The sequence below is a fragment of the Bidens hawaiensis genome, unplaced genomic scaffold, assembly GCF_021521415.1.
Source record: "Bidens hawaiensis isolate Kalapana, Puna unplaced genomic scaffold, B.hawaiensis_p1.1 tig00009445_1, whole genome shotgun sequence".
Taxonomy (NCBI): Eukaryota; Viridiplantae; Streptophyta; class Magnoliopsida; order Asterales; family Asteraceae; genus Bidens; species Bidens hawaiensis.
The window spans coordinates 707,349-715,451 of record NW_027491700.1 but is presented as its reverse complement, the minus strand read 5'-3'; the positions used below and the strand labels follow the sequence as shown (position 1 = coordinate 715,451).

At 37.6% G+C, this 8,103-nt stretch overlaps 2 pseudogenes; both read left to right on the top strand.

The window, feature by feature from the left end:
• Positions 1–1,806: 1,806 nt before the first annotated feature.
• Positions 1,807–3,400, top strand: LOC143532431 (epidermis-specific secreted glycoprotein EP1 pseudogene; annotated as a pseudogene).
• Positions 3,401–5,309: 1,909 nt separating this feature from the next.
• Positions 5,310–6,442, top strand: LOC143532420 (EP1-like glycoprotein 4 pseudogene; annotated as a pseudogene).
• Positions 6,443–8,103: the final 1,661 nt, after the last annotated feature.

Below are 8,103 nucleotides of genomic sequence, written 5' to 3'. Positions count from 1 at the left end.
CGAGGTGCTTAACTATGGTGGTGATATGTTGGATTGTGATGTAGTGGATGTGGGATAAGATGGTGGAGAGTCAACAAAAGGCATTGTGAAATTGGAAAGGAGTGTATGCTTGAGATTATGGAGTTGGAATGGAAGGATGGTTAGTAAATGCAAATGGAAAGGTATCCACAATGAATTAGACATGTCGGGCAATATGAATACAATATGTTTTAGGATCAAAGCATCGATAACTATGATGTGAGGGACTGTACTCGTGGAAAATGCATGGTGTGCAATGAAAGTTTATCTTGCAACTATTATAAGGTTTATGATGGGGAAAACATTGGTAATCGAAGACTCGAAGGAAAGACAAGTCTGGAAGGTATTCGAATAGGTGTTCAAAAGGTGGAATACAGGAAGAAGATCTTGAAGGAATACGATTTACAAGAGAGAGTTGTGTCAAAGGCAAAATGCTAAAACCGTTGAGGCACCAAAGACTGAGCTATGCGTTTAAGACTAGTTTCCACAACATGACAATGAAGGCTTTCACAAATCCGTTTTGTTCACTTGTATGTGGACATGATAAATATGGTGAACGGTTTAACATGACGAAATTCACCAACCAAAAGATTAAATTTGGGAAGATGTTCTTGACGTGTAACCATTGTGACAAAACTTTTGGTGCCTTGGTGGTATAAATATCAAATTTATTTATTGAAGATACATATATAATGAAAAAAATAATCAATACATCACAGAAAATAACAATGGGCATCGGAAGATAACACAAGCGTAAGGTCCCAAACATCACAAAAGAGAGTAAATCAAGAAAGTTAGAACTAAGAAAACTAAAAACTTGTAAAGATAATTTGGATGATTTCCTACATGATAGGAAGTACAAGAGAAAGATGATAAGTTTGTACTAGTTGGAAGAGATGAACTAGAAAGCATGAAATTAAAAAGACGTTGAGGCGGATGAGCAAGCCTTCTGTGCCAAATAGTTGACGAAGTCTATGTCGTAGAGATGGCTATATTTTGAAGGGACTGAAAATGAGGAAGGCGAAGAGAGTAGAGGCTTTGTTCACTAGGGCCGGTTATGCATGTAGACTCGTCTTTCACAAGAAAGAAAAAAGAATGACTGAAATAATAAAAAAAGGACATTGCTATTAAGACATTTTTTTTATCAAGAACTAGGACTATCACAATACCAAATTGATCAATATGATCATAACCACGAAGACATACAGATAAACGACCTCCAAAAAGATATGATCAATAGTCTCATGAACTCTTGGAACAAATATGAACGGACCAAGAGAAATAAAACATAGTTTTCCTAAATCGCATTAACCATCACAATAGACCCATACGTGCAATACACACATAAACATATAAGCAAAATATTTTTAAATAAAAGCCGGAAATATAACAAGAATAACATTTCATATTTTGAAGCATTTATGACAAAATATAAAGTGGCCCTATGTTAAATCGTGCACATTTAAATATTGAATATTAAATAACACCAAAGTCACTTAAATCTATCCTTTAACGTGGATTTTCTCAGTATTATAAGACCAAAAGCATCTCAAATGACCTTTTTTAAAAGATGAATGTAATTAGTGCCTTGTTGTAAAGATTTAAAATAATAAAGCAGATGTAATTGATCGATTACAACGTATATAATACCAGATCATATGCATATATAGAGTACAAACACTGCTAGCATCTTTAACTATATAAGACGAAAAAATAAGCAAACTTTGTATTACACTAACCACATTTTACAAATGCTTTAAAAATTAAAGTACATCATTTTTTTATATAAAAAAATGAGAAATCAGATCGGCATATTCTTCCCACCAACAAGCCATTACTACATCTATTATCAAGTTGCAATATTAAAGGTGCTTTATTATTCCCTTTAAGCCTGTAAACCCCCTTTTAATTCATTTTCTATATATTTATTTATATATTATCCTTGACTCCGCAGCCATGCATAGTCCCACAACAATATATATTCAAATCAACTTACCGAGTGAGGCGGCTACATGATCCCAAATCCCATCTATAAATACAACATCTTTCATGCTTACAAAACACACCAACAATAATGGCTTCTACTTCAACTCTCATATTATTATTCTTCTCTTTTCAACTATTATTTTCATTCATTTCAGCAGTTGTGCCTGCTTCACAAACATTCACTTACGTTAACGAAGGCGATTTTGGGGACTACGTCGTCGAATACGATGCAAATTACCGTGCCCTTCCCCCTTTTAGCAACCCATTCCAGCTTTGCTTTTACAACACAACTGCTAATGCATTTACTCTAGCTCTACGCATGGGAACGGTTCGATCCGAATCCCTCATGCGTTGGGTTTGGGAAGCTAACCGTGGGAACCCGGTTCGTGAAAACGCTACGTTAACATTCGGTACAGACGGAAACCTGATCCTAGCGGATGCTGACGGACGCGTTGTCTGGCAAACGAATACCGCCAACAAGGGTGTGGTCGGTTTTCAATTGCTTCCAACCGGTAACATGGTTCTTCATGACGGTAAGGGTAATTACTTATGGCAAAGCTTTGATTCCCCAACTGATACTTTCTTGGTCAGTCAAACACTCCGAGCGGGTGGTCCGAATAAGCTCGTGAGTCGGCTTTCAGAGTCGAGTAATGTAGATGGACCGTATAGTTTGGTCATGGAGCCAAAAGGGTTATCCTTGTATTACAAAAGTCCCAACTCACGACCAATGCTTTACTGGACGTCTAGCGAGTGGTTCACCGTTGACCAAGGTAGCTTGGTCAACTTAACTCTTACGTCAGTGCCAGACACTGACGAGGGTTTTCTGTATTACCTAACTTTTGATTATTTCTCCACAAAGTCATCTTCAAACCGCAACATGGCTTTTACAAGATACAACAACACATTATCTTATCTTCGGTTAGGGATAGACGGAAACCTTAGATTCTACACGTATAACCCTAATGTGCAAGGTGTGGCATGGGAGTTGGTGTATACGTTTCTTGATAGGGATTCGATGGAAGGCGAGTGTCAATTACCAGGACGATGTGGGAGCTTCGGATTATGTGAGGATAGTCAGTGTGTGGCGTGCCCGACACCAAATGGGTTAAGTGGTTGGAGCAAAGATTGTGATGTGAAAAAAGTGACGTCTTGCAAAGTTAGTGACTTTGGGTACTACAAGCTTCAAGGGGTTGACCATTTTATGATCAAGTACACGAGGGGAAATGGTGCGACCAAACAAAGCGATTGTGAAAGAAAATGCACGAAGGATTGCAAGTGCATGGGATACTTCTATCACAGTGATGGCTCGAGGTGTTGGATAGCTTATGATTTGAAAACATTAACAAGATTTGAGAACTCGACTCATTTGGCGTACATCAAAACACCCAACAAGTAATGCGTTATGTCATGCTAAGTTGTCGATTTCTTTGTTGTAAGCTCTTTGTTTTGAAATAAATGTGTGGGTCAAAGATATGATGATCTGTCCTATAATTGACCTAAGGATTGTATAATTATATTATTTTTAAGTTAATAAAACAAAGTTATCTTCGGAAGAATCATATTGTGAAAGCAACCCCATTGACTGTAGAATTATTGTGTTGACTAGAGAATTGAATGTGTGTTTTGTTCATTGTCGAGAAGCTACATCCGGTCAGACTCAGAAATGCTAAACATGTGAGGTGGCATAATCTTAACTGTTGTGACTTGTGACAATAATAGGTGGAGTTACTTAATTAGTAATTTCTAATATATATAAGTATTAGATTAATTTAATTAGTTCAATTAGATTAGTGATTTTTTCTCAAACAATATAAGAGTTTAAACTTGAAAGTTTTTTCTGGATGTTAGGTGGAATAAAATTTGGGAAAGTGTAATTTTAGAAAAAGTATAAGATTCACGTAAATTTACATAATTTAAAATTTTTTAGTAGAAGAAACACTAAACTACGATTGGGTTTAGCCTAATATATCAACCGAGGATGGATTATAACTCGATTTTTCTGGGTTAGGACAACTTCACCTATAAAACAGAATATCATGAGCTCGTTACGAGAAGGGGAATATGAGGTTTTCTTGTAACCATCAATCAACGTTAAAATCAGTATGGTAAGTGATGAGTATTCTCTTAGAGAGAACTAGGTTACCGATCCTTTTTAAAGTTGATCCTCTTGAGTATTTATAGCCGAAGAGAATGAGAAGGATTGGGCTAGCTGCCCACTCAATGGAACCTTCTAATCTTATGGTTGTGCATGATAGCGATTCCTGATTGGATGAACAACCGACAAACGGAGATGTATGTTGCAGACGGGTACATCGATGGCCCTCTATGATTGTTACATCGTGATTCGTGGGTAATATAGGAATCTCGACCTGTGATTGGTCTTTATGTTCTTTATCACGTGCCGTCCTATCATTTAATCACAACGTTTCTTCCGCTGAACTCTTTGAGTTGGTAAACATAAGGTATGCCTTCCCTGGAAGTTATATATCTTCCGCGGATGATCTTCGCTTCCGTGGATGGTTAGCTTTGCCACGTGTCATTCTTTAGACTATTTGGTACCTTACCTCCACAAGTCCCCTCGAGTCCATTGTTTCTTCCGCGGTTGTTTCATGCGGATGGAATTTTGGACTTGTGTTTTTAAGATTTTGGTTGTTATTTCTGTCTGCTAGTTATGACGGCAGCTAATGACTATTTGCTTGGCGATTAGCTGTGGTGATGTCATCGCACGTATGGTGCTATCATTTAATTATTCCAGGTGTGCTTATAAATGTTTCTGCATGTCGGTGCATTGAATTTCTCTTCTTTTGCGTCGTGTGTCTTTATTCTATTGGACGTGATTTTTTGTTATGTCTAGCTGTTATCTACCACATTTAATGTTGTGAGTATAAATAGACATCGAGTTCTATTATTTATTTAATTCTCTTTTTCGTCTCTACTCTCATCTTCTTTCTTTTATCTTGACTTCATCTTGATTTTATACAGCAGATTGTTTGGCTGGTGTGTTGTCTAGACCGAAATCATTGCCTAAGTTATGGGTGTATTCCTTATGATTGGCGGTGATCTCGGACCAGGCTTCATTCCAACCAAGCGTCGTTGTTTAGTTTCTTACATTTACCAGATGACACGTTGTCGCTTAAGTATTATTATTATTATTATTGTTGTTATTATTATTATTATTATTATTATTTAGCGGATCGAATGGAGAGAATTTGTAACATACAGAAAAATTTCAGTATTAACTTTGAAAATTTTAAAAGTTGAAGAACCAGTTGGTCATTTAGCCAAAATAAATATGAAAAATCAACATATGGTTGGTTCGGTCTTGGGTTTGGGAGGCTAACCGTGGGAACCCGGTTCGTGAAAATGCTACGTTAACATTCGGTACAGACGGAAACCTAGTCCTAGCGGATGCTGACGGACGCGTTGTCTGGCAAACGAATACCGCCAACAAGTGTGTGGTCGGTTTTCAATTGCTTCCAACTGGTAACATGGCTCTTCATGACGGTAAGGGCAATTACTTATGGCAAAGCTTTGATTCCCCAACTGATACTTTCTTGGTCGGTCAAACACTTCGAGCGGGTGGTCCCAATAAGCTCATGAGTCGGGTTTCTGAGGCGAGTAATGTGGATGGACCGTATAGTTTTGTCATGGAGCCCAAAGGGTTATCCTTGTATTACAAAAGTCCTAACTCGCCTCGACCAATGCTCTATTGGACGTCTAGCAAGTGGTTCACCGTTGACCAAGGTAGTTTAGTCAACTTAACTCTTACGTCGGTCCCAGACACCGACGAGGGTTTTCTGTAATACCTAACGTTCGATTATTTTACCACAACGTCATCTTCAAATCGAAACATGGCGTTTACAAGATACAACACATTATCTTATCTTCGGTTAGGGATAGATGGAAACCTTAGGTTCTACACGTATAACCCCAATGTGCAAGGTGTGGCATGGGAGTTGGTGTACACGTTTCTTGATAGAGATTCAATGGAAGGCGAGTGTCAATTACTTGTATGTTGTGGGAACTTCGGGTTATGCGAGGATAGTCAGTTTGTGGCATGCCCGACACCAAATGGGTTAAGTGGTTGGAGCAAAGATTGTGATGTGAAAAAAATGACGTCTTGCAAAGTTAGTGACTTTGGTTGCTACAAGCTTCAAGGGGTTGACCATTTTATGATCAAGTACACGAGGGGAGATGGTGCGACCAAACAAAGCGATTGTGAAAGCAAATGCACGAAGGATTGCAAGTGCATGGGATACTTCTATCACACGGATGACTCGAGGTGTTGGATAGCTTATGATTTGAAAACATTAACAAGAGTTGGGAACTCGACTCATTTGGCGTACATCAAAACACCCAACAAGTAGAGCTATATGTCATGTCATGATCGATTTCTTTGTTTATGTATTATGATGTTTGTTTTGTAATAAGTGTGTGGGCCAAAAATATGATGATTTGTTGTATAATTGATCTACAGGTTGTATAATTATTTTTCTGAATCAATAAAGAAAGTTATCTTCGGGAAGAATCAGGATGGTGAAAGCAACCCTTTGACTATAGAAATCATGAATGTGTGTTTTGTTCAATGTCGAGAAGCTACATCCGGTTAGACTCAGAAATTCTAAACATGTGCGGTGGCATAGTCTTAACTCTTGCGACTTGTGACAATAATAAGCGGGGTTACTTAATTAGTAATTATTAATTTATAATATAACAATTTTATCTAACTTTGTGTATGGTGGGTTTGTGTTCCATTAATTATTGAAATGTTTGTACGTTGTTATGTCATTTTGGTTAGATGGTTTGTTTCCGGGTATCCCTGGTTGTTGTTACTGTTGGGTAATCAAAGGATAACACAAGTTGTTTGGGATTCGAATGAATCGTTTTCGTTAATAAAAGCTGCTTAAATATAAGATAAAATAAGAAAACCCACGACTCTACTAAACCACGACTTCAACTAACTACCCACTAAACAAGCATGATAACAAAATACTAGGACTTTAAACCCACGACAGAAATAAACACGTTTTAAAATAAACAAAGTAAACATAAAACAAATAAACTCTTAATCCATGTCAGATTCCAGCTGGCAAAACTCCATGACATCTGAACTTTGAATTAAACTAACATCCCCCCTTAATTCAGAGTTCCACCACACCCAACTTGTTTCTCAAAATGCAAAACTGATCTTGACCCAAGGCTTTAGTAAGAATATCCGCAACTTGTTCATGAGTTCTGCAAAATTTTAACTCCACTTCTTTCTCTTCCACCAAATTTCTGATGTGGTGAAAACGAATATCAATATGCTTGCTGCGGCTGTGAAAGGCTGGATTCTTTGTGAGGAAAGTGGCTGACTTGTTATCACACCATATCACAATTGCACTTTTCTGATCATAACCTAACTCCAGTAGCAGCTTCCTTAACCAAGTTGCCTGACATGTTGCAGAACTTGCATTCTGCTTCACAAGTAGATAATGCCACAACATATTGTTTTTTCGAACTCCATGAAATTGCACCTGAACCCAACGTAAACATGCTGGCTGAAATGCTCTTACGATCTTCATGTGAACTTGCCCAGTCACTATCAGAAAAACCCTCAAGTTTAACATCATGAGATGCCTCATACCACATACCATAGTTAACTGTACCAGCAACATAACGTAGAATTCTTTTTTCAGCTCCTAGATGAATTGAAGAGGGCTTGTGCATGAACCTTGAGATAAGACTCACAGAGAACACAATGTCAGGTCTTGTGTGAGTCAAATAGATCAGACCACCAACAAGGCTTCTGAATCGTTTCTCATCAACTAACTTGCTTCCATCATTTAATTGAAACTTGTCATTCATGTTCATTGGTGTAGAAGCCGTCTTACATTTAACCATTCCAAACCAGTCAAGCAAATCATGAACATATTTTTGTTGAGTAATAAACAACCCGTTTCCCTTCTTGATTACCTCCAACCCAAGAAAGTACCTTAACTCACCAATGTCATTCATTTCAAACTCACTTATCATCTTCTTCTTGAATGCTTTAATCAGTTCTTGGGATGAACTGGTGTAGATAATATCATCTACATACAAACATATAATAATCAAATT